At 39.4% G+C, this 7506-nt stretch overlaps 1 non-coding gene across 1 annotated transcript; it reads right to left on the bottom strand.

Annotated features, from left to right (window-relative positions):
• Positions 1-6166: 6166 nt before the first annotated feature.
• Positions 6167-6238, bottom strand: TRNAG-UCC (transfer RNA glycine (anticodon UCC)). The gene has a single exon. It is a non-coding gene; the product is annotated as a tRNA-Gly (tRNA).
• Positions 6239-7506: the final 1268 nt, after the last annotated feature.

Raw genomic sequence — 7506 nt, 5'->3', positions numbered from 1 at the left:
ATCCAAGCCTACAGCTTGAAGATACATCTTTCTTTGCGGACAGGCACAATGAAGTACAAGGCTCACTATTATAAACAAAGAGAATAGAACAGAATTAACCAGGTTGCAAGAGACCTTTGAGATCAAGTCCAACCTATCATCCAACACTATCTAATCAACTAAACCATGGCACCAAGCACCCCATCCAGTCTCTTCCTAAACACCTCCAGTGATGGTGACTCCACCACATCCCTGGGCAGCCCATGCCAATGGCCAATCACTCTTTCTATGAAGAACTTCTTCCTAACCTCCAGCCTAAACCTCCCCTGGCACAGCTTGAGACTGTGTCCTCTTGTTCTGGTGCTGGTTGCCTGGGAGAAGAGACCAACCCCCACCTGGCTACAACCTCCCTTCAGGTAGTTGTAGACAGGAATATGGTCTCCCCTGAGCCTCCTTTTCTCCAGGCTAAAATATTTACTGAGGCGGTAATAGCTGGAGTAAAATACACTTTTCCCCTGTTTGAGTAAATGATACTGTGAGTCTAGTAACTGTAAGATTTTAAAACATAAGTTTTTACAAAACAAGAAAACCCAGCAAATTTAGGGCTGAATAAGGTGATTTCTAGAGAATCTGTTAAAGAGGGCAGTTGCTATTACAGATTTACAGATTTCCGGTCAGATTTGGGCTACATGTGCTAGAGGCAAACAGAAAGAAATAGCACTAGAGGATAATTACCAAGTTCCCACTGAGTTTTTTTTGGCTTGATTGTCTTGTTTCCGGTACTTGATTGGCCCAATTACAGCTGTCACTGAAATGTGCCATTTGTGAGAAAAATGAAATGGCTATTCAAAACAAAGTGTTCGCTGTAGAATTGTATAATCCCTAGGATGTACATCCTCGGGAGTTTCTGAAACTCCCACAGCTAATGTAAATAGCAAGATACAAAGCAAAGACAAAATGGAATTGTATAACAAATCGTGGGGCTAAGTCACATCTTCACTTGGCTTGTTGCAGCTGCAGTGAATAGAAAACCCAGGCATTAAACTCTAATGTGTGCAAAGGTATTTGTAATGTAACTCTGATCTAAATTCCAAAATATGCTTTAGAAAATGTGTTTGCTCCTGCCTGGAAAAAAGTTTGAAAGGAGGAAGTCAGGTCACAAATTTCTTTGTTCAAAGGACAACCATATTATCAAGATGTCCTTTTAGAAACCACGAAGAACGGTTAGATTGAGCGTAAGCCGAGTTTGCCATAAGGCACAGTGTTGAAAGGGTGCTTAGAGGGCTTAAGAAATGCAGGGTCCTTGGGTATTTGGAGTCTTCACACTTTGCTTGACTGTTCAAATAAAGCACCTTCGTAAAACATACCTGCACAAGAACAGACACTATTTTTTCCATTAATGTGACAATGGAAAGTGCTCCAAAGGGGACTGGATGGGTGGAGCAAAGTTACTATTTTAATACATAATTTTAGTTCATTAAATATAGTGAGGAGACAGAAGTGAAATTGTTGATATTCACCATTCAAATCCAGATGTGATGACAATAATTGAGAAATGGTTACACTCTTAGAAAGAAATAAGACTTACTGTATGTAATTGATAAAGTCATTCTGTTTCCAGACATTAGCTTGGTAACTGAATCCAGAAGAGCTGAATCCTAGCAAGTGGTCTCTTAGAAAAAACAGGAACTGCAGTGGAGATCACTGTTCCCAGTACCGCCAGCAGATAAGAGTATTCCTTAAGCACACTAAGTTTGGGAGTGGAATCATGCCAAGAATGCTATAAACAAGCAGTACCTAGCAGGATTCAAAGGATGTCTTCCACAAAACAACAGCACGGAGGGCATTTTTTTCTGTTACTGGGATTTATTTCACTCTAGGGAGGTTGGTTTTGTTTCAGATCTTGGGATGATGGGTCTACTACTAGAAATATATCATTAGAACCAACCGCACTTCCCTTCTGTTTTTCAATGTGCACAGTGAAAGAGAATTCAGCAAGCTCCTCTGAATGATTCTGTCCAGGGAAATATCACATGAAATGCAAGCAGGACAAGAAGTATTTAAATTTCTGGTTTTGAGTCATAAATGCTTCATAAAACATGTAGGTGCTTGAGGATATCTGCATCAAGTTACTACAGGTTGGAATGTCATCAGTAAATGTCAGAACAATATTGGAATTCTCCGTTTATAGAACTTGAATTTCATTTTTCACTATAGAGAAATATAGGATTATATAACTTTAGAAACATCCAAGTGAAATTTCCCCTAAACCATAATCCTAGTAAAGCAAGATAATAAATGTAGGACATTCATTTGAAATTGTAAGAAACTGGACTTAAAAAAATACAGAGAGTTGAAATTCTTGCAGTATGAACAAGATCATTCAGCTTGCGCTTAATTCCAGAGAAACGCAAGCATATATTTTCATATTATTTAAAGGTACTCTCCTCTCCCTTGACTGTTCCTATCAACAGCAGGCTGCAACCTACAGAGATGCTATCTTCTGCTAGTTTCAGGTTCTTCTGATCCTGCTCAACGTCTTCCAGAGCCATTATCCTTGCTCTACAAAACTATACCTGAGCTCTGGGGTTAGGAAGATGGAGGCCAGAAGCTGCTGACAAAAGGAAAATATATTAGTCCAGACCACTTTGTCTTCCTGTATGAATTCTCAACCAGGTCTCAAAGCAAGATTTCCAGTAGCGTAATGATCTTCAGCAATATCATAGGCTCTGTCTGGTTCTCACCTTACCTTGGCTGGTTCTGAAATTTTATTGTGACACATTTTCTCTGTCATTTTACTGTTTTTCAAAGTTAGTCTATGTCATGGGCAAACAATGAACACCAAAGGCAAAAGACGAAAAGGATATTTAAAACCTTATTATGTGACACGCTTCTGGAACTCGCATGTTTTAAACAACAGCTAGGGGTACTGGTTGATAGTAAGCTGAACATGAGCCAGCAGTGTGCCCAGGTGGCCAAGAAGGCCAATGGCATCCTGGGCTGTATCAGGAATGGTGTGGCCAGCAGGAGCAGGGAAGTCATTCTGCCCTGTACTCAGCACTGGTTAGGCCACACCTTGACTCCTGTGTCCAGTTCTGGGCCCCTCAGTTTAGGAAAGATGTTGACTTGCTGGAACATGTCCAGAGAAGGGCAACAAAGCTGGGGAGGGGTTTGGAGCACAGCCCTGTGAGGAGAGGCTGAGGAAGCTGGGGTTGCTTAGCCTGGAGAAAAGGAGGCTCAGGGGAGACCTTATTGCTGTCTACAGCCACCTGAAGGGAGGTTGTAGCCAGGTGGGGGTTGGTCTCTTCTCCCAGGCAACCAGCACCAGAACAAGAGGACACAGTCTCAAACTGTGCCAGGGGAGGTTTAGGCTGGAGGTTAGGAAGAAGTTCTTCATAGAAAGAGTGACTGGCCATTGGAATGGGCTGCCCAGGGAAGTGGTGGAGTCACCATCACTGGAAGTGTTTAAGAAGAGACTGGATGAGGCATTTGGTGCTATGGTTTAGTTGATTGGATGGTGTTGGGTGATAGGTTGGACTTGATGATCTTAAAGGTCTTTTCCAACCTGGTTAATTCTATTCTACATTAAACAAAAATAAACTAGCACTACTTATGAATCCATGTACTTAGCAGCTTTGATAGGGTACCGAAGACATCATATAACTGTATTGATTATCAAGCCATTCTCCAATATGGCAAGCCATGAAGTATCTGTAAGAAAAAAAGAGAAAAGTTGGGTTTTGAATCACTGATCCTCTGAAAGGGGCCACTTGTGTGCTTTGAGCTAAGCACCTGTTAGTGACTACCAGACTGTGGGTGAAATTTGCTGCAGCAAATTCCATTTCAGTTCAAATGTCATCTCTGCTCCAGTACAATCAAATTAAGCAAACAAACAAAACAACAATACAACAAACCAACCTAAACAATGGCATGTAGATATTGATGTCATTACCATGTTTTATGTGTTTTATAAAGAAAAGGACCTAATTCACTACTGCATGGCAAGAAATTCAGAAACAAATTGGAAATAAAGCCTAGAACAGAATCAGATCAGTTTGCTCTTGTTCTAGCAAAGGATTTGCACAAAGAATTAGAAGCTCCTAGGCTGGGCTCTTTTTACAGATTTAAGGTTTTTCCCCCTAGAAAGAGGATGAAACATTGTTTCAAAACAGTTTGCATTTTGCAACATACTGGTATACTGACTTTTTTCAGGAGGAGGAAACCTTACTGTGGAGGAATAGCCAATGTCCCAAGAATAACCTGAAATGCCAGCTTAGCATTTCTGCACTCAAAAAAGGTCTGTGACTTTTATAAACAGGCAGGATGGCAAAATTAAGGCTGTTAAAAATACATGGTTTACTTGGGTAGTTTATAATTCACAATGGCATTTAGTGGGTGGAGTTGTAAATTAGTAAGTGGACTGCTGCCACAGCAGAGTAGGCTGCTGTTCTGCAAAGGAGAATCTTTGCTAAGAATAGGAATGTGGTCACGGTGATAATGAACCAGGGCTTGGCATGCCTGAGACATTGATGGGAGCTGCTCTAGAAATTAGATGTTATCAAAGATTTTTTTGAAAGATTGAACTGGATGAAAAGCATGCAAGGCTTAACCAGCAAGACCTGGCTTCAATTTGTAGTAGTACCACCAAAAGGAAGAGTGGCATATGAAATACTTTCATTGTTGATAAATCGAAAGGTAAAAACACTGTTTATTCAGCCCTAAGAGGAAGGCCAGATAGCAGCAGAGTCTCTAAATATAAAAACATCCTTTTCCCTACCACTTCTGAATGGAGCAGATCAATCTGCCATAGAAGTACTACAATATGTTAATCGAGTATTTGATCAGGTCTGCCAAACAAACAAAAAAAGCTTGTTTATAAGCAACTTGCCTCCTGGAAATAATATTACTGTTGTCAATAAAACCTCTTCTCTGAGGGGGAATGATTTATTATCACTAGGATGATAGTCCTTGAGACTGTTAGTACCTATAAAAGCCTTATCCAAAGATTTCCAGACAACAAGCATTACATCAAGAATCCAGAGTGAAAGATGCATGTAATGGATGGCAATATAAAACACACTCCACCTTCAAAAGTTTGAAAGCTTTTCTACTGATTACTGTTCAGCTGTAAGTACACAAGAAAATATTCTGGATTAAAATGCATAAAACTGTGACCTGTGTGACTGCAATAAACTTACATTTTTGACTGCTTCAGTTCTCCAGCAGTGGACATCAACACAGTGCTCTCACTTCTCTGGCCTTAAGGAACATGCTTGAGCTATGTCAGTCTTAAAACATCAGCAGGAATCTTTCACTGAAAAAGCAAAAAGAAATCTGATTACACCATTGTGTCTACTTCACACTCTTCACAACACTTTCCTGTCAGGCCCACTTTTGATCTCAGTTTGTGCTGGCCAGCTTTAGGCCTCCCAGTGCACTAAGGACTGTACACAGATGTTAGACTGCTAAAGAGCTTGTCAGTGGAGTAAGCTAAGTCACTTTTCCTGTAGGAAGATCACTAACAAAGTGATTTGGGCACAAAAAGTTTAACCTGGCCCTTTTCCAAGGCAGGACACTGGACACTATTCTAGCAGAAGACATTTTGAGCTACATGATAATGATCCCTCCTGAAACTTTTCAACAAAAATCCAAATACTGATTTCATTCACCATTAAACAGATAAAAGGACTAGTCAAAAGAAATGCAGTGCTAGTAACCTATCACATTCAACTGAGGAGTCATCCTTATGGAGCTCAGTGAACACTACGTGTCTTCTATAAAGATATCCTTTAGGGAGGCAGGTGTCTAGAGAGAAATTACTGAGTTTCTGCACTGTGACTGGAACGACTCCATCTTACAGTAGGACTTATAGCAGTACCATAGATCAGAAACAGAAAGCTCTTCAATCAGCCTTAAGCCACAAATAGTAAGGTAATTGGCAAACAGGATTAAAGGAGGAAGGCCCCCAGCAGCTTCTCAAAACCAGCAAGAAAAAAGGCACTGATGTCCATTTTATCACAGATTAAGAATTGCAGGTATAGGGAGTTCAGGTCAGTTCTTCAAGATCTAGCTTTGTGCCATCTGCAAGCTTGGTAAAGGTGCACCCAATCCCCCTCTCTATGCCATGATGAAGATATAGACAGCACTGGTCCCAGTATGAACCCCAGAAGGACACCAAAAGGTAGACTGCATTGGCCAGGAATCGAACCCGGGTCAGCTGCTTGGAAGGCAGCTATGCTCACCACTATACCACCAATGCTGTGATATAAAACATAACACATACACATTTGGATATAAAATATCAGAATCAAAAAATTAAATCACTTCAGTATAGCTGTATCCAAGAACTCTGCAGCATGGCACACAGCTTTCTGTGTTGTAAAATTAATAAGGTGAGAACTACCTAAAATACCATCAGTGATCTAAGGGTGAATGCCAGATCCTTAGGTAGTTAGAAAAGTAATTTCATTCTGTTTTGTTGTTTTTGGTTTTGTTTGTTTTTATTTTAATCACAGTAACTTTCTGTCTCTAAATGAGAAAAAAAGAAATTGCAAATAACAAATTAAGCTAAAAACAATATAAGAATTAACTGAGAAAAAAATAAGTGATCTTTGTGACTCGTAGCCCATTTCTACGATAAAGAACCCGACCAACCAACCAAACCAAACCAAAAACACAGTAATGGAGAGCCACAAAAACATCACCATCATTTGGAAAATGCTGTCTTCATTTTTACTATGTTTCTAAAGTCTTCAAAGATCATGGATGTATATGCCAGTGATTGAATATGAAGAAAAGGAAAGAAAGTCTGGATTAAGAGAAATATTTGCTGTCAGCATATTCTATATAATAAATTATTATTTTTCAAAAGTACACACAAGCAGATTGTTAGCTCATACCAGGATTTGATAGGATGGATAGGCACTTGGGGGAAAAAAAAAGGAAAAAAAGACAAACACATTACAAATATGTAACAATGAAACATTATGCTTAACAAACAGATACTGTCCATGCATGAGCTAAGCTATGTTTTCAGTCAAAAAATATATATTATTTAAATACAAATTCCAAATTACTTATGTGTGTCTGAATGTACCACTTTTCATAAAACATATCACAGCATACATCTATAAAAACAAACAGTTTCTCAATTGGCATTGATTTTTGTACTAATCTTGTTTCAGCTAAATATTTACATCTGTTTAACTGGAGGCATAAATTGGTCTTACTCACCTCAGTGAACAGCAGCTCTTTTACTCAGGCAAATACTTCAATACCTTACTGGAGCTATGTCATCATGAAAGTGTATGTCAACACATTCAGAGCTTCAACCATATCTATATCTAAAATACTTTACTACTTCTATTGGTAAAATATTACTATAGTATGCTGCAGATCATAGTAGAATATAGGGAAAAAAGGCTGGATGGGACAGCCTGGTGGTGGTAAATATTTCATGCAGTGCAGCAGTGTGGGCTGTATTGATGCTAAGCTAGAGGGAAAATAAAGGAAGGGAACCTAATGCTC

Source organism: Dryobates pubescens, chromosome 11, assembly GCF_014839835.1.
Source record: "Dryobates pubescens isolate bDryPub1 chromosome 11, bDryPub1.pri, whole genome shotgun sequence".
NCBI classification, from domain to species: domain Eukaryota; kingdom Metazoa; phylum Chordata; class Aves; order Piciformes; family Picidae; genus Dryobates; species Dryobates pubescens.
This window is presented reverse-complemented; position numbering and strand designations above follow the sequence as displayed.